Raw genomic sequence first — 24501 nt, 5'->3', positions numbered from 1 at the left:
ATCACAACTGATAACTGACTGATACTTATCTAGCCAATTCATCCCTAGGATGACATCTATTCCCTGAGTACCCATCACTATGTGGTTGGCGGGAAACGATATCCCCCTTATTTCCACACTTATATTCAAACAAATGCTATCGGCTCGAATTCTACCACCGGCTGAGTCAATTTGAATGGGGGTTGACATGGTAGTAATTGGAAGATTATGTGCTTCTACCCATGCTGCAGTAACGAAAGAATGCGTTGCTCCAGTATCAAATAACACTTCTGCAATATGGGAGTCGACTGGGAACATACCTACTATCATGTCGGGGGTCTCCTGAACTGCTTCAGCCTCCAAGTGGTTCAGTCTTCCATGATTGTAGTGCGGCTGAGAGCGGTTGCCTGCACCAGGCTGAGACACATTCTGCTTTGCTGGGGCGTTGGGGCCTGACTGCTGCTGGGCTGCCTTCTTCGGACATTGCATCACCCAGTGACCTTGCTCTCCACAGTGGAAACATGCTCTGTTTCCAACCTGAGCTGGTGCTGCCTGACTGTTCTGCTGGTTTGCTGGGGCAGGAAGACGAGGTGCCTGCTGATTCTGCCTCTGAAACTGACCTCCTGACTGATTGCTTTGACGGTTCTGATACTAGTGCTGAGGATACTGCCTTTGGAACTGCTGATGCTGCTGAGGTGGATGTTGGTTCTGCCTGAACTGCTGAGGTTGATTGCCTGAGAAACGAGGACGATTGCTGCTTCCAGGCTGGGGTCCACTGATCTTGCGCTCACAATCCTCCATCTCCTTACGCTTTCTCTCTGTCATGATTGCCCTGTCAATCAGGTGCTGGAATGTCGGGAATGTGTGATTCATCAGTTGGTACTGAAGAGGGTCAACCAAGCCTCTCAGGAAACGGTACTATCGCTTGGCATCGGTGTTGACATCTTCAGAAGCATAGCGGGACAACTGCAGAAACCTGTCTCGGTACTCACTGACAGACGATGACCCTTGCTTGAGGGCCAGGAACTCCTTCTTCACTGTCATCAGACCTGCAGGCACATGGTACTGACGAAAGCTACCTCTGAACTCTTCCCAAGTGATGGTGTCGGGTGGGCATGGGTGGCGAGGTAAGACTCCCACCATGACTAAGCTGCTCCGACCATACAGGACTTTCTCCCTATCATCGCACTGAGCGGTATGCAACTCCCGCTCCACAGTGCGCAGCCAGTCTTCAGCATCCATGGGGTCAGAAGAATGAGCAAACGTTGGTGGATGACCTCTCATGAATTCAGCACGCTTGTCTCTGGGCATCTGAGGCATCTGAGGCTAAGGTGGGGCCTGCTGCTGCTGCTGCTGTTGAATGGCGGCCAGAGTCTGACCGATGGCTTGAACTGCCTGAGTCTGCATCAGAAACATCTGCTCGATCGACATCGGGGGCGGGGGCGGCAGGTGCTGTTGCTGGGGCACCTCATCCTGCTGAGCGGCTCGCTCCTGCTGAGCACGCCTTCCTCCTCTGCGCCTGTTCTCTGACATCTGCAGAATGCAACCACACATCAGAACTGATCTGGCAAATCTTGCAGCATAAGAAAAGAGTATAGAATTCTTCAACAGCACTGAACAGATGAGCATCTTTACTGATCTCCAACACAGACCACACAGCTTCTCAGATAAAGAGGAAAGTGGAATAAAAGGTTTCCCAACTATATAGCTAACTCCTTTAACATATAACAGGTAAACCAAAATGCAGGGGATACCCACACTCTGGTGACAGTCATTACAAAGATCCAAACCAAACATAGTTCATCATGACAAACATAAATGCACAGGATATAGCAAACTACTCTGTCTAACTAAGACTAGCTAAGACCGAGACTAACGCTAAGACTGTAGCTTCTACGTATATATTTTGTATTAATTACAAGATCCAACTCTAACGATCTATGGTTCTAGATTTATCTTGGTCTTGCAGTCGGGATTGCCATAAGGCTGGCGTCCACGCCGAGGTGAGCGGTACGGGTGCTGAGTCCCGACGGGAGCGGGGGAACCGTCATCCAGGTGACGACGTTCCGCGCGCTCAGCCCGCAGCAAGGCGATCTCAGCACGAGCCCTACTCAGCTCGTCTAATGTATGGTCCAGCTCCGTGTTTAGCACGGCGGCTAGGTTGACTGTGCTGCTCAACCTAGGATTGTCCTCACCGACAGGTGAGACAATCACGCCTCCTGTGCTACCAGATGGACGGCGGGGGTAATACTTCAGGTTGAGACCGTCAGCTACCCCACCGAGAACCGAGCAGTAGTGCGAAAGCGCACGCCGTGCAGCATCTTGCATGGCCGCCTCAGCTGAGTCCCGCTCAGAGATAGAATAGTGCTCTGAGTAGACCTCAGCACCCTGGAGACTGTTCTCCGGACGGCGCACCAAGCAGGTCGCCTCCCAGCGGTCCGGGTAGACCCCGCGACTATGCTGGTAGACCACACAGCGATACTCGATGGACCAAGTACGTCGGTTAAGTGCCCGACGTAGCAGGGTGTCGAGCGCATCGTGGAAGTGACACCCGCGAGCAGCGTCGCGAGTGATGGGTCGAGCAACCCATCCTTCCGGCTCCTGGTCAGCAGAGAAGTCGGTGTCGTGGCTCGAGCTGTCGTCGCCACCTCCGTCGTCTGGGTCTCCTCCAGCAGCTACTCCAGAGGCTGGGGCGCCCAGTGGTGGTGCAGGGGGCGCCTCCAGAGGAAGCACGGGGGAGCAGCTCCTCACGGACTCTATCTCCTATTGGAGCGAGAAAGAAGAGCCCTGCTGCTCCTGTCGTCGACGCTCCTGCTCCTCATGCAGGCGGTGGTGCAGCCTCTCCAAGTGGTTGGACTGTCCGACCACGGGACGGCGAAGCGGACGCTCAGCAAGGCGGGAGGGTAAGAAGGGGATGACGGTCTTTCGTGCAGTGTGTCTAAGACGAGCCATCTACAAAAGACACCACAAGCAAAAGAGTGAGAACAGAATTAATATGACCAGCAAGTAATGAACCATAAATAAATGAAGGATTAGAATAAAACACAATTTTCAGCAAGGTATAATATACAGTAGAACATAGTTTTTGGTCGATTTGACCAACTTTTGAAGGGATATCAAAGTCAAGGCAGGGACAAAGGTCTATAGTCCTTAGAACGACCATTCTACTCTAGGTTAGCGGTCCTACAGTCAGCACGGCTTTGATACCACTTATGTCACACCCGGTTTTAGAAGGCAAACCGAATGCGAACCATGTACGTGCCAGGATCAGTTATTCACGTACACAGCAGTTACACAACATGGACATCATCACACAGTGCTCAAAATGGTATTAAAAAGGGAAATAATAGTCAATTACATCATACGTCTGAGACGTCCATATAGTCCTTACAATAAATCAAAGTGCGAAAACGAAACGTAGATAACCGCGGCCTTCACAGGCAGCCGACTGGGGGTTGCCGCTAACCCACGCCTAGAACTCGTCGTAGACTTGGAACTCCTGGAAGTCTCCTTCCACAGCTTCATCTTCGCCTGAGCAGTGGTTGCAATGCTGACAACCTGGGGATGGGGGGTTTGGTGTGTAGAGCAAGGGTGAGTACACATCAACATACTCAGCAAGTATCCTGTTTGGCTGTAGTGGACTAGCTTTATGTGGGGATAAGTCAAGCAGTTGCTTTTAGTTGGTCAGATTATTATTTACTAATAGAAAGTCAGGTTTTAGCATTAACCCAAGTTATTAGCCCGATGTACCCTTTCCAAACGGAAAGAATACCACTTACCAGCACCATAGTCATAACCCGAACCATCAATCTCATTGCCACCTGTAAACCAAAATGTCTCTGATCAAGTACCACTAATCACTGGAGCTCCCTTGGCCGCTCATAACCGCGAGCACGGCTGATATATCAGTTTTCAAACACTCTGCAGAGGTTGTGCACTTTACCCACAAGTCGCGATTCCCTTTCTGCCCGGAGATCATGACTCTCCATTGATCACTACCAAGGTGACCCAGCAGGGCATCACTACGTAGCCTTTACAAAGATTCACCGGGGCTGTAGCCACCCGTTAGGTTTCCTAAACGTACCGCACTCCTCCCCAAGGGGCGAACCCAAACTTGGCAGAGCGAGCCGCATACACCGAGCCCCATTGACGGCACAACGGCTAAGCGAACTACACCCCGGATCCTCTAATTATTCAGCTAAGGGCACCCCATTCCACCCTCATGGTTGCAATGTTTTCCCGGGCGGTCATCCATAGAACAGGTCCTTACGGAGAGGCACTCGAGAAACCGCTCGAGCCCCCTTAAAGGCCACAAGTACAACATCATAATAAGAGAAGGGAAAACAGCGTATCATAGATAATCTCATCATGTTCATTGATTAGAGTTTGAGCAATAGCATAAAGCTAAACGATAATAATCCAACCCAAATAGGTAAACAAGGATATGGATAACAAAGCTAGTCAATCCTTAAGTATACATGTATAATGCGGGAGGTGAATTAAAGAATATATAGGACAGAGATAGGTCAAGGGACACTTGCCTCCACCAACCGACTGCTGCTCAGGGGCTTCTCCTGCGAGTTCTTTGGGTTCTCCGACCGGATCGTTCTCTATGTGAGCGCAAACACACATACATCCACATATTTAATATAAAAGAACAGTACACCATACAATAGAATGCAGTAAGTAAACAGACGTTCCACGCGGGCTCGCAATTACGGTTAAGAGAGAAAGAGAACAAGACAGTCGAGAAACGGTCACGTTACATGATTATAAATTAACCACTCGCTTAATAGAAGGAAATTAATGTAGACACTATGTTTAGCGTAAAGTAAAGTCATGTTTCATGTCTAATCATTATAAGCGGATGAAGATAAATAAAAAGAATTGTCGCGCGGCGAGACGCGCGACATAGCACTCTAAAACAAATTAAGAAAATAACGACTCGTCCCGCGACCGAACACGCAACGAGACACTTCGCATTAATTATAAAGAGACGTTAAGCGTCGCGCGACGAAACGCACGACGGCATACGTCGACTAAATTGAGTCTAAAGTGGAACGTCGCGTGAATACACGTGCGACGTTACACCTTAAACAACATGAAATTAAAATGGATCGTCGCGCGACGAAGCGCACGACGCAACACATAAATAGAATATGAAATTAGACAAATCCGTCGCGCGGCAAAGCGTGCGACGCAGCACGCTAACTAACGGAGTTTGACATTAACTACCAACCAAAAATAATCACTGCGAGCGCGGGTTGCGCACGCGGGAACGCACTAGCGGTAAACGGGGAAGCGCGAGACCACGCCAAGGCCACGCGAACCACGCCAAGGGCCAGAACGACGCGCGCGAGGGCTGAGGCCGCGCCGGGGCCGAGCCGCCGGGGCCGAGCCACCGGGGGCCGCGCCGGGCGAGCAGGGGGCGGGGGGCGCCGTCGCGGGCAGGGGGGCGGGCGGGGCCGCGCCGCCGCGGGCCGGCGAGGGGGCGGGGGCCGCACGTCGGTGAGCAGGGGGAGGGGCGGGGGCCGCCGCGGGCAGAGGGCGGGCGGGGGCCGCCGCGGGCAGGGGAAAGGGAGGGCGCGCGGGGGAGGAAGAAGAGGAGGGAGAGGGAGAGGGAGAGGAGGAGGGGAGGGGAGCTCACCTCGGGGTCCAAATTCCGGTGATCGTCGTCTCCAATTCCTAGGGCACCACGGGGAGAGAGAGGTGGAAGCAGGAGAGGGGAGGTTGTTGCGCGGGAGATCCAAATGAGAGAGAGAGAAGGGGGCGCATGGGGAGGGTGTGGGCGACAGGGGCGCGCAGGGCCGGGCCGGGCTGGGCTGGGCTGGGCTGAGCCGCTTCGCGGATCGAAAACCCACGACGCGCACGACCCAATCCGAGACGCACGACACGGGCTCCAATCACGAACCGAAAACCGAGACAGAACGAAACGAACACGCAATATCAGACAAAGAAATGTGCGTCGGCATGATGCAACACCCATGACACTTAGGTTTTGGTTTATACATGACACGGACACCTGTCGCTATACTGGTTTGAAATTGGGAAGAAGGAGCGAAACAGGAAAGAGAAAAGAGAGTAACGCCCGAATTTGGTGAGAGAAAAGGAAAAAAATTCTACCCCCAAATTCAGGGCGTTACAGGGCTCAAGTTGGATCATCGACAGCGGGTGCACAAACCACATGACAGGGGAGAAGAAAATGTTCTCCTCCTATGAGAAAAACCAAGATCCCCAACGAGCTATCACATTCGGGGATGGAAACCAAGGTTTGGTCAAAGGATTGGGTAAAATCGCTATATCTCCTGACCATTCAATTTCTAATGTTTTTCTTGTAGATTCCTTAGATTACAATTTGCTTTCCGTTTCTCAATAATGTCAAATGGGTTACAACTGTCTTTTTACTGATGTAGGTGTCACTGTCTTTAGAAGAAGTGATGATTCAATAGCATTTAAGGGAGTGTTAGAGGGTCAGCTATAGTTGGTAGATTTTGATAAAGCTGAACTCGACACTTGCTTAATTGCTAAGACTAACATGGGTTGGCTCTGGCACCGCTGACTAGCCCATGTTGGGATGAAGAATCTCCATAAGCTTCTAAAGGGAGAACACATTTTAGGATTAACAAATGTTCATTTTGAGAAAGACAGGATTTGTAGCGCATGTCAAGCCGGAAAGCAAGTTGGTGCTCACCATCCACACAAGAACATCATGACGACTGACAGGCCACTAGAGCTCCTACACATGGATCTATTCGGCCCGATAGCTTATATAAGCATCGGTGGGAGTAAGTACTGTCTAGTTATTGTGGATGATTATTCTCGCTTCACTTGGGTATTCTTTTTACAGGAAAAATCTCACACCCAAGAGACCTTAAAGGGATTCTTAAGACGGGCTCAAAATGAGTTCGGCTTAAGGATCAAGAAAATTAGAAGCGACAACGGGACGGAGTTCAAGAACTCTCAAATTGAAGGCTTCCTTGAGGAGGAGGGCATCAAGCATGAGTTCTCCTCTCCCTACACGCCACAACAAAATGGTGTAGTGGAGAGGAAGAATCAAACTCTATTGGACATGGCAAGAACCATGCTTGATGAGTACAAGACTTCGGATCGGTTTTGGGCCGAGGCGGTCAACACCGCCTGCTATGCCATCAACCGGTTGTATCTACACCGAATCCTCAAGAAGACATCATATGAACTCCTAACCGGTAAAAAGCCCAATATTTCATATTTTAGAGTCTTTGGTAGCAAATGCTTTATTCTTGTTAAAAGAGGTAGAAAATATAAATTTGCTCCTAAGACTGTAGAAGGCTTTTTACTAGGATATGATTCAAACACAAGGGCATATAGAGTCTTTAACAAGTCCTCTGGACAAGTTGAAGTTTCTTGTGACGTTGTGTTTGATGAGACTAACGTCTCTCAAGTAGAGCAAGTTGATCTTGATGAGATAGGTGATGAAGAGGCTCCATGCATCACGCTAAGGAACATGTCCATTGGGGATGTGTGTCCTAAGGAATCCGAAGAGCCTTCAAATGCACAAGATCAACCATCCTCCTCCACGCAAGCATCCCCACCAACTCAAAATGAGGATGAGGCTCAAGTTGATGAAGGAGAAGATCAAGCAAATGAGCCGCCTCAAGATTACGGCAATGATCAAGGGGGAGATGCACATGATCAAGACAAGGAGGATGAAGAACAAAGGCCGCCACACCCAAGAGTCCACCAAGCAATCCAACGAGATCACCCCGTCGACACCATCCTCGGCGACATTCATAAGGGGGTAACCACTAGATCTCGTGTTGCACATTTTTGTGAACATTACTCTTTTGTTTCCTCTATTGAGCCACACAGGGTAGAGGAAGCACTCCAAGATTCGGATTGGGTGGTGGCGATGCAAGAGGAGCTCAACAACTTCACTAGGAATGAGGTATGGCATTTGGTTCCACGTCCTAATCAAAATGTTGTAGGAACCAAGTGGGTCTTCCGCAACAAGCAAGATGAGCATGGTGTGGTGACAAGGAACAAAGCTCGACTTGTGGCCAAGGGATACTCCCAAGTCAAAGGTTTGGATTTTGGTGAACCTATGCACCCGTAGCTAGGCTTGAGTCAATTCGTATATTATTAGCCTATGCTACTTACCATGGCTTCAAGCTTTATCAAATGGACGTGAAGAGTGCCTTCCTCAATGGACCTATCAAGGAAGAGGTCTATGTTGAGCAACCTCCCGGCTTTGAAGATAGTGAGTACCCTAACCATGTTTATAAACTCTCTAAGGCGCTTTATGGGCTCAAGCAAGCCCCAAGAGCATGGTATGAATGCCTTAGAGATTTCCTTATAGATAATGGCTTCAAAGTCGGAAAGGCCGATCCTACTTTATTCACTAAAACTCTTGAGAATGACTTGTTTGTATGCCAAATTTATGTTGATGATATTATATTTGGGTCTACTGACGAGTCTACATGTGAAGAATTTAGTAGGATCATGACACAAAAATTCGAGATGTCTATGATGGGGGAGTTGAAGTATTTCTTAGGATTTCAAGTGAAGCAACTCCAAGAGGGCACCTTCATTAGCCAAACGAAGTATACCCAAGACATTCTAAACAAGTTTGGGATGAAGGATGCCAAGCCCATCAAGACACCCATGGGAACCAATGGGCATCTCGACCTCGACACGGAAGGTAAGTCCGTGGATCAAAAGGTATATCGGTCGATGATAGGTTCTTTACTCTATTTATGTGCATCTCGACCGGATATTATGCTTTCCGTATGTACGTGTGCAAGATTACAAGCCGACCCTAAGGAAGCTCACCTTACGGCCGTAAAACGAATCTTGAGATATTTAGTTTATACTCCTAAGTTTGGGCTTTGGTATCCTAGGGGATCCACATTCGATTTGATTGGTTATTCGGATGCCGATTGGGCGGGGTGTAAAATCAATAGAAAGAGCACATCGGGGACTTGCCAGTTCTTGAGAAGATCCTTGGTGTCTTGGGCTTCAAAGAAGCAAAATTCCGTCGCTCTTTCTACCGTCGAAGCCGAGTACATTGCCGCAGGCCATTGTTGCGCGCAACTACTTTGGATGAGGCAAACCCTTAGGGACTATGGTTACAAACTAACCAAAGTTCCTCTTCTATGTGATAATGAGAGTGCAATCCGCATGGCGGATAATCCCGTTGAGCATAGCCGCACTAAGCACATAGCCATTCGGTATCATTTTCTAAGGGATCACCAACAAAAGGGAGATATCGAGATTGCATACATTAATACTAAAGATCAATTAGCCGATATCTTTACCAAGCCTCTTGACGAACAAACCTTTAACAAACTTAGGCATGAGCTAAATATTCTTGATTCTAGGAACTTCTTTTGTTAAATTGCACACATAGCTCATTCATATACCTTTGATCATGTCTCTTTCATATGCTATGACTAATGTGTTTTCAAGTCAATTTCAAACCAAGTCATAGGTGTATTGAAAGGGAATTGGAGTCTTCGGCGAAGACAAAGGCTTCCACTCCGTAACTCATCCTTCGTCGTCGCTCCGAGCCACTCTCCATCTTTGGGGGAGAGAGCATCAGTCCAAAGCAAAAGGACTTCGGCTTTGGTATAATCTTCACTCATATCTTATTTGCCAAAGGGTAGAAAGTAGTTAGGAAAGGGCTTATATTTCACTCAAAATATCCGTTTTTGGTGATTCATGCCAAAGAGGGAGAAAGTATTAGCCCAAAGCAAAAGGATCGCACCACCAAACTACTAATTTTAAAAAGGAGTTTTTCAATTGGTAAATTTCAAATGATATGATTTTCAATTGGTATCTCCTTATGTTCAAAAGGGGAGAGAGCAGTATTTTCAAAATCAATATCTTAAAACCCTCTTGAACACTAAGAGGAGAATTTATCAAGGGGAGTTTTGTTTATGTCAAAGGAAAAGCATTTGAAACAGGGGGAGAAAATTTCAAATCTTGAAAATGCTTCGCAAAAATCTTATTCATTTACCTTTGACTATTTGCAAAAGGACTTTGAAAAGAATTTACAAAAGAATTTGCAAAAACAAAACATGTGGTGCAAGCGTGGTCCAAAATGTTAAAAATGAAGAAAACAATCCATGCGTATCTTATAAGTATTTATATTGGCTCAATTCCAAACAACCTTTGCACTTACATTATGCAAGCTAGTTCAATTATGCACTTCCACATTTGCTTTGGTTTGTGTTGGCATCAATCACCAAAAAGGGGGAGATTGAAAGGGAATTAGGCTTACACCTAGTTCCTAATTGATTTTGGTGGTTGAATTGCCCAACACAAATAATTGGACTAACTAGTTTTGCTCTAGTGTATAAGTTATACAGGTGCCAAAGGTTCACACTTAGCCAATAAAAAGACCAAGAATTGGGTTCAACAAAGAGAGCAAGGGATAACCGAAGGCAGCCCTGGTCTGGCACACCGGACTGTCCGGTGTGCCACTGGACAGTGTCCGGTGCACCACCGGACAGTGTCCGGTGCACCAGGAGACTTCAAGACAAACTCTTCACCTTCGGAAAAACTCAGAGCCGCTCCGCTATAATTCACCGGACTGTCCGGTGTACACCGGACAGTGTCCGGTGCTCCAGGAATGAAGCAACTCTGAACTCTCCAGCTTCGGGAATCCGCTCCGCTATAATTCACCGGACATGTCCGATGTACACCGGACTGTCCGGTGAGCCAGCGGGGCAACGACTATTTCGCGCCAACGATCACCTGCAAAAGCATTTAATGCGCGCCAGAGCGCGCAGAAGTCAGGCACGCGCGAAGTGGCGCACCGGACACTCTACAGTACATGTCCGGTGTGCCACCGGACATCCAGGCGGGCCCAGCAGTCAGAGCTCCAACGGTCGGAACCCAACGGCCTCGTGACGTGGCTGGCGCACCGGACTGTCCGGTGCACCATGCGACAGACAGCCTCCACCAAACGGCTAGTTTGGTGGTTGGGGTTATAAATACCCCCATCCACCCCACATTCAAGTGATCCAAGTTTTCCAACTTCCAACCACTTACAAGAGCTAGGCATTCAATACAAGACACACCCAAGTGATCAAATCCTCTCCCAACTCCACAAAAGCTTTAGTGTTAAGTGAGAGTGATTTGTCATGTTCTTTTGAGCTCTTGCGCTTGGATCGCTTTCTTCTTTCTCATTCTTTCTTGTGATCAATACTCAATTGTAACCAAGGCAAGAGACACCAATTGTGTGGTGGTCCTTGCGGGGAAGTTTTGTTCCCGGTTGATTTGAGAAGAGAAAGCTCACTCGGTCCGAGGGACCGTTTGAGAGAGGGAAGGGGTTGAAAAAGACCCGGCCTTTGTGGCCTCCTCAACGGGGAGTAGGTTTGCGAGAACCGAACCTCGGTAAAACAAATCCGCGTGTCACACTCTTTATTCACTTGCGATTTGTTTTGCACCCTCTCTCGCGGACTCGATTATATTTCTAACGCTAACCCGGCTTGTAGTTGTGATTAACTTTGTAAATTTCAGTTTCGCCCTATTCACCCCCCCCCCCCTCTAGGCGACTTTCATTTGGCTCGGATGCAGATGCACATGGGCAAACAGAAACTACCGGAGGGGCAATTACTCCACCAGCAGCATTGAGGGTGCCGGGGGTTGATGATCACAACACATCAGAAGCGTCGAGGATGGCCATAAATCAAGGAGGACACCAGCTGAGTACTATGCAAACTATTGGTGAGCATGAACAGGACACACTAGTGATTCTGCAGAGACACGTAAGTACTTTATAACTGTTTTGGATTTTCATTAGTGTATATTAGATTGCATATGATAGAAAAATTGAATCGAGGGTAATATTATGCAGCTAGATGGTATGACATGTTATATTGTGCATACGATGGAAAATTAGGTCGGAAACCATACAGCGTACATGTTATTGTTATTTGTACATACATATATATTTTATTTATTTGCACAGGAAGTTACAATTGATCCCAGGTTGGTACCTAAAGTTGGTATGACATTCAGTGGTGTGGATGAAGCATATCAATTTTATAGTAGGTATGCATATGAAGTTGGCTTCCCATTGAAAAGTATAGGGAACGGAAAAATTATAAGTGGTTAAATTGCTCGGTGGAAGGAAAGAGTGTGGTAAGGGAAATATCAAACCCAAAGGTACGTAATACCAGCTCAAAGCGGACGCAATGCAAGACCGGTATGAAAGTTCAAAAAATTATGATGATGCCAAAGAGATAGTTATATCAGTGTGTATTGATCTGTTGCACTTGGATCATAATCATGAATTTTTTAAGAAGGATACAGAAAAGAATCAATTACAATGCAACAAGACGCATGATCCTGAATACATGGAGTTCATAAGTTCAATGCAGGAGAGTTGAATCCCGCAACATTGTATTATGGATTATGTTTCAGAAATGCACGGTGGTCTTGAGAGCATGCCTGTAACAGCATAGGACATGTATAACAGGTAAGTTTATAATATTTTTAGATTCTAATTCAGAATTGAAATTTGCATATATGTTGATTTCACCCAATGCTAAATATTGACAATAATTACAGGAAAAAGGCAAAGCAACGAGAGAGAAATACAAATGATGTGGCTAAGCTACTATCTTTTTTGCATTATGCAAAAAGGATAATCCACAATTTTTCTCTAACTTCCTATTGGATAAAGATGGGAAGATTTTGAGCATATTTTGGTCACATGCAAGCCAGCAAGGGGACTACATGGATTTTGGTGATGCAGACACATTTGACACAACACATAAGACTAATTTGTATGAAAAACCACTAGGTATGTTTGTTGGTTCAAACCACCACCTCCAGTGCACCATATTTGCCTTCGCATTATTGGGGGATGAAACTGTTGATACATTTGAATGGGTATTCAATGCCTTCAAAACATGCATGGGAACCGAAGGGCCACGAGTGATGCTGACAGGTACGACTGATAATAATGCAGGAAATGTATATACATAAAATATGTTTTAAATTTGATTTTATTTTCTTTATAACATGGAATAAGGTTCATACACTTTTGACATCTATGAATGCAGATCAAGTTCCTGCAATGCCAGTAGCACTCGAGAGGGTTTTCCCACACACAATACATCGGTTGTGTCTATGGCATGTGCAAAATAGGTATATGCCTTTTCTAAACGAGTTGTATGCAAGGATTGAGGAAATAGACTTTAAGACAAGGTTCCAATCTATAATACATCATCCTTTGACTGAGTTGGAGTTCGAGACTGCATGGTCAATGCTACTTGAAGATTTCCATCTGCACGATAACATTACTCTCAACAAGATGTATGGAATACGTAAGGATTGGGTGTCTGCCTTTTTCAAAAATGATTATTGTGGGCTAATGTTGTCTACACAGCGTAGCGAAAGCATGAACAATCTTGTGAAAAGTGCACATGTCGATGCAAACACACCGCTACATCAATTTGCCAAGCAAATGATGAAGCTTCTACACAGTAGGAAGATGAAAGAGTCAAAAGAAGCAGTGGGAAGCATGGTGAGTACAAAATGTTATGAAGTATATTTATATTTTAATATAAGTGTCATCTAATCTGAATTATATACGACACAGGGTCAAAAGGAAACAAACACGCTATATATCTTTGAGATAAGGGTTGCAAGAGCATACACAAGGGTTGTGATGAATAAATTCTAGGAGTATTTGAAATATGCAATTGCGTTCAATATAATGCATGATCAAGAAGGGGGTGCAAATGATTGGGTAGTGCAACATACTACAAGATCGAAGAAAATGTGTGGGGACAACACCAATTCAAAGTGACAGCTGATGAAGAATCTGTAAAGTATACGTGTGAATGCAAACATTGGGAACATACAGGTATGGAGTACGAAATAGTAATTATATACATTTATATGAAAAACATATATAAAAATTCTTATGATCGTTATTGTTTTTATAGGACTATTCTGTGTACATGTATTACGCACGTTTATGCATCTTTAGATCAAACGGATACCTAAGGAATACATTTTACAACGATACACCTACTCAGCAAGGCAAGATGTTCTGTTTTCAAGAGATGATAGGAATTTGAAGGGAAAGGATGGAGAAACAAAATCATATAGACAGAAGATGTTGCTAAAAAAAGCAATGAAAGTAGTGCATCATGCTAGTTTATCAAAGGCAGGTAATGATAGAGCCCTAGCAGTAATGGATGAGCTTCTCGAGGTACTTTCGCGTTTGGAGACAGATATAGGAGTTGAGGAGACTTGTGGATAAGGGTGGTAATGGATTGTGATCCATATGGTTCTTCACAAAATGTCAAGGCCCTAAATAAATTATAGTTCAAAAATGACTAGAAATAAAGCCCGATCTTAATCCGACTTGATCCTTAAATATTATAGTGCAAAATTTACAGCCCATTGTCACCCCTACTTGTGGAACTAGTGGGGGAGATGGTATACAGGTATGTGATGTTTTACTATCAATATTGTTAACATAGTATTCATCCTAATACATTGATGACGTATAAAACAATAAAATATCAGGACGATGATGAAGACAATAGAGACATTGAAAGAGATGGTGAATTGGGTGAAAGGAATGGCAACGTATTGACAGTAAAATATGATGCATATTGATTATATTGTTGTGTATGTTGAATTGTAACTGATGTATAATGAGCTTTGAACCAATTTTTCAGGAAATTCAAGAAGTATCTAATATACTTGAAGGGGGTGTGGACAATGTTCAAATCCCTATACCGTACGTTCCTTTGATGAGGTAATAACTTTAACAACTATATTGATTTGTGGTTGTACATACAAATGATTTATTGGTTTGTGTTATTGGCTTATGTTTGAGCTTAAAATGTGTTGGCGGGTACAGGTTAATTTGCAGGATCACACGGATATGAATGAGAGTGGTGGCCATGAATAAAATGATCATGCCATAAAGGTAATAATGGTATTAGAGTGAATGTGGGACTGCAAAATATTATGTGCTGAAAAAACTATACTTTTGAATTGCAGAAACTGGATTTTGCAGTCGATGGGATAAGCTTGGCAAGACCAAATAACTCAAAACCCAAGGGAAGAACAATCAAGGGGAGTGAACAAAAGGTTATTACATTGGGCACAAAAGGTACAAAGAAAATGAACAGGAAATGCCAGAAGTGTGGTATTGCCGATGGTCACAACAGTAGGACATGTTTGTCATTGGAGGAGAATAGAGTAAGGTTGGCTAGCCTTGCTGGACGTAAGAGAGGACGACCTCCTGGATCTAGGAACAAGGTTGGAAGTAACGCTCCTCATTGGAATGAGACAACAACATCAAAAAAACACGCAATTGATATCGACAACGGTGAGTCACCCAGTGATTAGTATGTTGTATGTGATACGAACATTTTTTTCAATAAACGTTGCATGTGTCACAAATGATTTATATACAGTTGATTGTTGAAGTCTATAAAATGTAGCGTATATTATGTACTAATGTTGCATATTTGGTACTAATAAAACATCGTATACAACCTGATATGATAATTGTATAATGGATAAACTATATGACCAGAAATGTGATGAATAAGCAATATGCATCATGAATAACAAATAACAGATAGTGTGAAAATGGTCGGCATACCAATAAGTATATAGATAGATTAACCAAAAGTATAACATTAAATGAATTGGTCATAATAATAAGAAATGTGGTATGCATAAATCATGTATGCAAATTAACAAAAGAAGAACGTCATAACATCTAAAAGATCATATTTAAGCCCACTAAAGTATCGGAACATCTGATGTTCACAAACAGAAAAGCATCATCGTAGCCTAACCAAAAGTATCCGACCAACTGATGTTCACAAAAGTATTTGCATAACATCCTAAGACAAAGTAGCATAACAATTGTTCTAAACATCCCATGTAAGGAAGCTTCCTAACATTGTTAACTAAGATGCTTGAACAAAATACCACAGTACGATACATGGCCCGCTCCATGACCTAGTTCTGACACATAGTTAACTACTTGCGCGCAAACATAAATCTCTGGATCTCTATTGGAAGCGGCAGCGCCTTGTTCATGCGATGAAATGTGAGATAATATAGTGCATGAGCACGTAGGTCTCGAGAATTGTCCTGCAATAAAAGCATAGCATTAATTATACACGTATATAGCTAACATGTACAACGATGGCAACATGAAAATAAATCATTAGCATAGTCACTTACTGGTTGAGTGTAAGAAGTGATAGCACCTGCATTGTGATCATAATACTTCATGTAACTCATTACATAAAAGCCACAGTCGTTTGACCCTGTTCTCATTGTTGGACAATTTGGTGGCATATCCATTGGAAAGTTACCAAATTTGGGGAAGGATGCATTGGGGCAAACATGTTGTAAAGCTTTGCTCAACTTACTCATTATAACCCTAGCCCATGGGAATTTCCTTCCACCTAAATAGATTGGGTCATAATGGTAGTCCTTCCATGTAGTGCCACAGAGTTCTATACCATACGGATTCGAATCTAAAATGTGTATACACCAATTCTGTAGGTTGATTACATACAGTGACCAATGTCCCCTACTAAGCATAGGTACCAATATCTGTTGATGAAAAAATGTAAATAAGTTACATGTTGCTGTTACACTGCCATGATGAGTAAAAAGTATAGTTAATAAGAATATGTGTTTGCAAAGGAAAGATACTAATGAATCTGTGAAAAAAGAATACTGAGGCATACCAATTTGCATTTATCCAGATTTACCAACGAAGTCAGTGTGTTATGTAAGCAATTATGTAACACATTTTGGTCAAACGACTGAGGGTTCTTACTATGACGTTCCTGCTCTTCAAAATTTAGCAGAGCCTAGAAACAATATAGAGAGTGTGTCAGTATATTCAGTGAATAATTACAATAATTGTGAAGAAGAACATACCCCAACATTGACATCAAGTATTAATCTGTTAGAAGACATAGTTCGACGATGATTTTTGAAATCATCGCGAACACACTCAATGAAACACTGCATGAACACGTTCTCAAGACACTTCCCCTCTGAGAAAGATTCATAAATATCGAGACAGTTTCTATTGTATTCACCGTAATCTATGACAACCCTGTATGAAGAATATCGTTATATATTCATATTACATATGTCAAACAAACTAATAAATATGGTCTTCATAATTTGTGTAACATGTACCTGCTTTGGTCAATGTCCTTGGAACAGAGTAGATCCCACAGAGAACGAACGCAGTCAAGCTCTGTAAGGAGTGGAGCAGTTCCAGAAAGTGTTGTCCCTTTTGAGTGTATCATCCTGAGATGCAACCTAGTAATAAGTGTTTGAACATTAGAATAATTTGTTTAATGGCATAAAGTGCATTATCGAAGATGTATGTTATTATACTGACATGAGGAGTTGGGGTCTGATCAAAGACTGGTCCACTGTCATTGTGTTCCATGTCATCTGTTGCCATTTCACCTCTCTACTCAAAGGTATATGCTTAGTAGATTATGTAATATTTATTGTACTAATGTAATTGTAAAATGGAAGTATAACATGAGACAGAGACTGCTAAACAAACATTTTTTTGCGGTGTCACGTCAAATATCGGCAAACGGGTCGACATATTTGATCTCGTAAAGGTGCAAGCTGATGTGGGTTGAGGTGTGGTATTTGTGTTCCTCAACATGTTGTTTCGAACATCAAAGCAGAAATCCTGTTGACAAATATTGTGGTTCGTGTCCAGCTAAAAGAGAAATATGCAAACAATGTACGTATGATGCGTAAAAATCTCATGGGAATGTATATATTACCCGATGTCCTGTATCAACGTCCGCTTCGTCAGGGCAAGTCTCCAATACTCTCCGAATATGCTGTTGTCTTTCATGAATTTCCTCAACCTGGGTACCACCCAGCTAGGTCTCAAGCTGCGATGCTTGGGATGACAGATCCGGTGTGGGTTGGGTGGCATGGACAGTGTGTCCTTATACAAAAATATATTATAAATAATGTATGTCAAAACTTGCATTATAGAGTAAATGTTGCTGCATATACTAAAAATAACAACCTGTCTGTACTTGTGCATAATGGCATTATCATATCCATTATACTTTACTACATATAAGCAAGATGCATTGATTTAAATAAACCAGAAAAGTAGTAATTGTTAATTCTATTTACTGTGCATATAAAAAAACCATATGCACATGTAGTCTGTGTAATGTTCTGAATGTATGAAAAAAGTGATAATTATATGACTGACCTACTGAATCATCCGAATTTCGCGATTGATGTGGCTCATCTGTCTCATTTCCTAAATTATTAGACTCAGCACGTAGTACCTCGTCGATCAGCTCTATAAAGTTGTCTGCTATATCATATTGCTTCTCAACAATTTTGTTAAGGCTGTCTTTTATGGCTAAGCATGCCTTGTCAACCTCCAAGTCATATCCAGCAAGTTTCTCTGTGAATTTAGTATGCTGACAGGGTGGGAGCTGGTTGATCTTACTTGACATCATATCCTTGATCGATGGAAGTTGGATGTTAATGGTGGGCCGAGGAGTAGGGACGGGGCGCGGTGCATCAAAAATGTTGGTCCTGCACTTCGGCTGGTTATTCAGAAAAAATAGTAAGAATCCATCACCACACTCCTAATCCATTTGTTTCATAAATCTTAAAAAAGATGTATATAATACAGCAAAAACTTGCCTTGGATTGGCGATCGAGCTGAGGTACAACTGAATAGCATGTCTCGGTCGAGCTTCGAAACTAAAAAAATGTAACTGAAAGTTGAACTAGACCATGAGTTTGTATTGCAAACAATGGTACTCAAAACTAAGCACATATATTTGACATAAAATTTGTCATAAAATACACTTGTTTAAATATGAATAACTTACTTCACAATATCCGAAAGGTTCGGCCCCATGGCGTGCCTTCCTCTTGTCAGCTTTAGTCAATGCTTTTATGATATTCTTATCAAAGAATTTTATGCGAGATGTACCATGTTTATTTTGAGGGGCAGCGGCTGCATGCAGGTGATCCAGGTAATACAACTACAGAAAAAATTTCAATGTGCGAGGGTTGTGTAAGTAAACATAACAAACATCATAAAATATGATATATCATGCCCCACAAAAAACAATGAGCAAAAAAATTGCAATATATGTACATAAGACAAACTCTATACTTACAAGGACAACAATTGAGCATTCGTATATCATCGTGGAGACGTTTGTGGTGCTTCGGTTATGCCACTTCTTCGCCGCTTCACAAAGGTCATTAAATATACGCTGCCACCAATCGGTCTCGTGGAAACGGTGCATTTCTTCTGTCAGAAGCACTTCATGGTTTGTTATGCCACAACTAGCAGTTGGAAACAACAGACGGTTGAATAAGATAAGGAAGAAACATCTGATGGTAAGGTCATCATCCACCCCTTTCTTTAAACGATCATGTAGCAATGTCACATTGAACTCGTCTTTAGCCAAACCAAGCTCTGGCCTCAAGTTACTTGTTGCAACTGCTTCATCAATCGCTAATGGTTTTCCACCGCCATGATTTGGTACACCAAGGATAAGATGCACAGTGTCCTTTGTGATTTTTAATTCCTTTCCTGGACCAGGACGAATTGTCATGTCCTTGTGGTCAAGCTTATCCATCAACCAGCGAATGTGGGATCTACTACACAGCGCATCTACTGTCATATCAAGAATGTTAGAGAACCCTTTACGTCTTATGGCCTGACGTTGTCTATCATTCAATATGTGAATGCTTGCAATTACATCCTGTGGGTTGCACCTGACATTGAGCCTCTGTTATAAAATATAGAGCCAAAAACAATTGTGTTATTATCAAAAAATATATTCAGAATCTTACGAATAGGATATTGTTTGTTGAGTATGCATAAAACTAACCTGTCGGGGAAGATCCTCCGCTTTTATCCTCTTTGTCACAACTTTTCTGAGAACTCTTGTATGGCTTCCAGAAACATTACGCTTCTTAAAAGCTGACATAAAGTCATCGTCATCAGAATCCAGCTCTACTGTTTCATTGATCAAAGTTTGACTGTCAACATTTGGAGGATTTCCCACAATTTGACTTGGATTTGACTGTTCTGCGCACGGAATGTCAACGCTGAAACACTCCTGGCTTGATTGAATTGTTATACGTTTGGGATTATTCGAAGGACGTTCCACGTGCTTCATGTTTTTTAGTCAAAACTGCATGCATAATACACAAAACTATAAACATTAATTTGTTGGATATGCAGATGTATTGATTGTGTGGTATGATTGAATCAATTCAGTTCATGCATTCTTAAATTAACCTAATTGTTTTCAATAGCAAGCATAAAGCAATCTGGAATTTTTGCATGATACATATAATAGTGGTAATAAACCTCATTAAACATTTCATCTAGTTACACTTGCATACATATTATGTCCTGTTTTATAATCATAAAAATCTGAATATGTTTCAATAAAACAAAACTTGTTGTAAACAGTAATGTATTAACTATAAACTACTGGAATAAATAAATGTATGCATATCACTAAACATATATGCAATTTTGAATAAATCATATACTCTACCAAAAACAACTAATTGACTGCTCCTTTACCAAAAACACTTGCATACATGTTATGTCCTGTTTTATAATCATAAAAATCTGAATATGCTTGAATAAAACAAAACTGTTTTATAATCATAAAAATCTGAATATGTTTCAATAAAACAAAACTTGTTGTAAACAGTAATGTATTAACTATAAACTACTAGAATAAATAAATGAATGCATATCACTAAACATATATGAAATTTTGAATAAATCATATACTCTACCAAAAACAACTAATTGACTTCTCCTTTACAAAAAACACTTGCATACATGTTCTATCATGTTTTATAATCATAAAAATCTGAATATATTTGAATAAAACAAAACTTGTTGTAAACAATAATGTATTAACTATAAACTAATGGAATAAATAATGTCTTGTTTTATAATCATAAAAATATGAATATGTTTTGATTAAAACAAAACTTGCTGTAAACAATAATGTATTAACTATAAACTAATGGAATAAATAAATGTATGCAGTCACTAAGCATATATGAAATTTTGAATAAATCATATACTCTACCAAAAACAACTACTTGACTGCTCCTTTACCACTCGAACATCATCTATGTAAAAAACTATAACTGAGATGCATAAAAATATATTCTAATTTGCATAACCATCTATGTAAATGTGCGTAAATGTATTAATGCAACTGCGTAAATATTTGTAAATGGCCGTAATCCTTAGAATGCAGTATGAACAAAAAAACAGCACATGTGTACATGAGGTGATCGATTTACCTTTTTAGGGTTTGCTACCTTGGTTCACGGTCGACGACGATCCCGGGTAATACGGCTCGCTAGGGTTCGGAAGAACCTCGAGGAGCTTGGTTGGCGGACGTCGATGATGAAACCACCATAGATGGTTGGGGGAGGGCTACCGTCGGACTGGAGCTGGAGCGACACCCGTTGACGGCGGGTTGGACTAGGCTTCTGCCTCAGAAATGTGGAACGATGGCGGAGAATGGGGAAGTAGTCGCGTCGGCGGAGAAACTGGGGTTTTCTCCGGTCTGGAGTCATGTCTCCTGTTGCAGCAGCGATGATAGTGGAGCGCAGATTGGGGTCAACAAGGGGGCGCCGCTCTAGTGCCGATTGCGACTGGATCGACAGCGAGCGGCGGATGGAGAGGAGTCGTCGGGGAGGGCGGAGTCGGCGGAGAGTCTCGGAGTCACGCGGAGAGGGTTGGGGTTTTGCGGTGGTGTAGGCGGTTATGGAAACTGAGACCGGGAGAAGAAAGAGGAGCTAATGACGGCTGCACATTATTATATATGGAATGTGAAAAGTCCGGTCGGCTGTCAGTCCACGTGCGTTCAGATTTAGCTGGGCCTTCTTGTAGCTAAATAGAGCTCAGGGCTATATATATATATATATATATATATATATATATATATATATATATATTAAGAGCCCTAGGCTTCCAATAATAGAGGAAGCCCAGGCTAGTCAATATGCACATTTGGTTGAACCAGACCTGGTCAGCAATTACACTGTCACGGCGTCGTTATCCCTGTTTCTCCGTCAGCCTAGCCCACGTCTCCCCCGTTTCTCGGTTTCCAAAACCGTCTTCGCGCAATCAATAGAGAGAAACCTGCGCGAGTCCGGGATTACAGCTTCTGCATCTGCCGAATAGGAAGGAAACCCCATAACCCCTGCGGTCGAGGCGACTTCCCCTGGAAACCCCGTAACCCCTGCGGCCGAGGCGACTTCCCCTGCGACCAAGGCGACTTGCCAGTCGATTTCCGCCGCTCCAATCCAGCTGCGCTCCTTCAATCTCCGAACATTGGAGCCTGATTGAAGAGCCATTGCTTTCCCGAGAAGTTCCAAGTAATCCATCCAACTTGAAATACATCGAGGTTTTCGTCGATTCTTGAAGCTTTTTGTCGATTTGAAGTCGGTTTGATTGTTTCCCTTAGTTTTTAGTTGTGTGTGATTTGTATCCGATTATACATTTCTCTAATCTGCTCATTGCATCGCTCATTGCATCTCTCTTTGGTTCAGGAGCCCCGATTTTAGAGCATCTACATTTCTTATAGATCCGCTGTATCGCTCGGTATTCAAAGACCTAGGCAAAGGCTCCGGTTCAGGTATTTATTCATGAGTTTGCAGAGAGTAATTTTTACACAATATTAGTAACACGTATATGCTTATTGGTATTGATATATATGCACATCGTCAATACTGTTTATGCACATTTGTACAGATGTTTATGAACATTGGTCAAGATATTATGCACAATTGTATTGTTCTATCTACTTGAATCATTAGTTTACACATTTGTTGTATTATATATAAATACATACAGATACTATTATTTATGCAATAGTTATTTAAACATTCATGTTTGCATATCAGCTAAATGTGTATATTATTATGAACCAGTTATTAAAATATGTTGTATAGTTAGTTGATGCAAAATAGGCACTTATTTTATCATGCACCAGTTACAATTATATGAAATATTAAATTAATCTTTATGTTTGTATATAACCATGTTTCATTAAATGTTGTTATATAAATGGAAAAGGTAGTTTAAGTTATGTAACTCCATTTAGTATTATGTAGTATGCATTGTAGATAGTTATAGACAACATTCGATTTTTTTGCATATATTCATGCATAAATCATTGTATTTAAAAACAATATTTTTTTCAACAGATATATTTTGTGTTTAACCATGAGATCTGTTGATCGCCCTCCAACTAATGCAAAAAGGTTAACGATTGAGTCAAGTCAGAAGATTTTTTCTGTTGACATTTCAAGACGAACTCGATCTAGCAGCTCAGCACATCATGCTGATAATCTCCATATCCAGCAGCAGATTGATCCAAAACCAGCACTAGTTCATTGTGTCCGTAGAAAGGCACTAGCTTGTCGTGTAAAAGAAAATCCTCCTTCAGCTCCATCCACATTGTCCGATGATGATTTCATGGATGCTTCAACTTTGAAGCGCCAATTCAGATCAGTTGCACCTTCCCCTTCAGAAAAACCCGTGCAAAGAAGATAAAAGTGCCTTCCCCACAAGTTCCGATTGTGACAAGCAGATCAAAGTTTGATATAGATGTCAAGTTAAATATCATTACAAAAACAAGCTCTCCTAAACAGAGGACACCTAGAAAATCCCGGGTACTATGTATATATTTCTAATTGTTTATGTGTTAATTTTGGTGCACAATCAATGTTGTATTACCGCAATGTTACATTTTTATATATTATTTTTTTGGTATGCTGTTTATTTTGTTAGTGTTTTAGACTTTAGTTATTTCCAAACATTTAATAAATATCACTTGTATGTATATATAGTATCCTGAGTTATAACAATATATATACATTATGTATTAATGCATATTCATTTATGCTTTCAGAAATTGAATATTCGTTGCATTCGTTATGATGTCATTGTCTCAACTTAGATAATGAGCGATCGACAGCGGGATGTTGTTGCTAGGTTGAGATTTTCCAGTATATTTGATTTACGTACAGCAACAGGCACGAAAGTTGTGACACGCGTCGGGCTCTTGCCGAGCGCTCAGGTCCTGTTGTTTTTTTGGAGCCCAGAGATCCAGCATCTTGAGAGAATATTCCTATAATAGAGCGGCTCCGTTCCATTTTGATTCAAACCAAACAGACTCAGTACTAAAACAGAACAGTTACATTCTACTATACTCTAGAACCAAACGCTACCTAAGGGATCCAAACAGCCCTTAGGTTTTTCCTTCCAGTAATCATGTTATTTGTGTACTTTGGCAAAGTATCTAACCTTAGTGATTGTTTTTTCTGCCCCAACACGCAGTTGATCCTGTCGCATTTTACTTTATAGCTTATATATCCATCAATGGAATAAAACATACCCCAAAGGTCCAGAGTGTGCATCAAATAATTAGTTTATGTCCATGGGCTATATCC

Source organism: Zea mays, chromosome 3, assembly GCF_902167145.1.
Source record: "Zea mays cultivar B73 chromosome 3, Zm-B73-REFERENCE-NAM-5.0, whole genome shotgun sequence".
Classification (NCBI taxonomy): domain Eukaryota; kingdom Viridiplantae; phylum Streptophyta; class Magnoliopsida; order Poales; family Poaceae; genus Zea; species Zea mays.
This window is presented reverse-complemented; position numbering follows the sequence as displayed.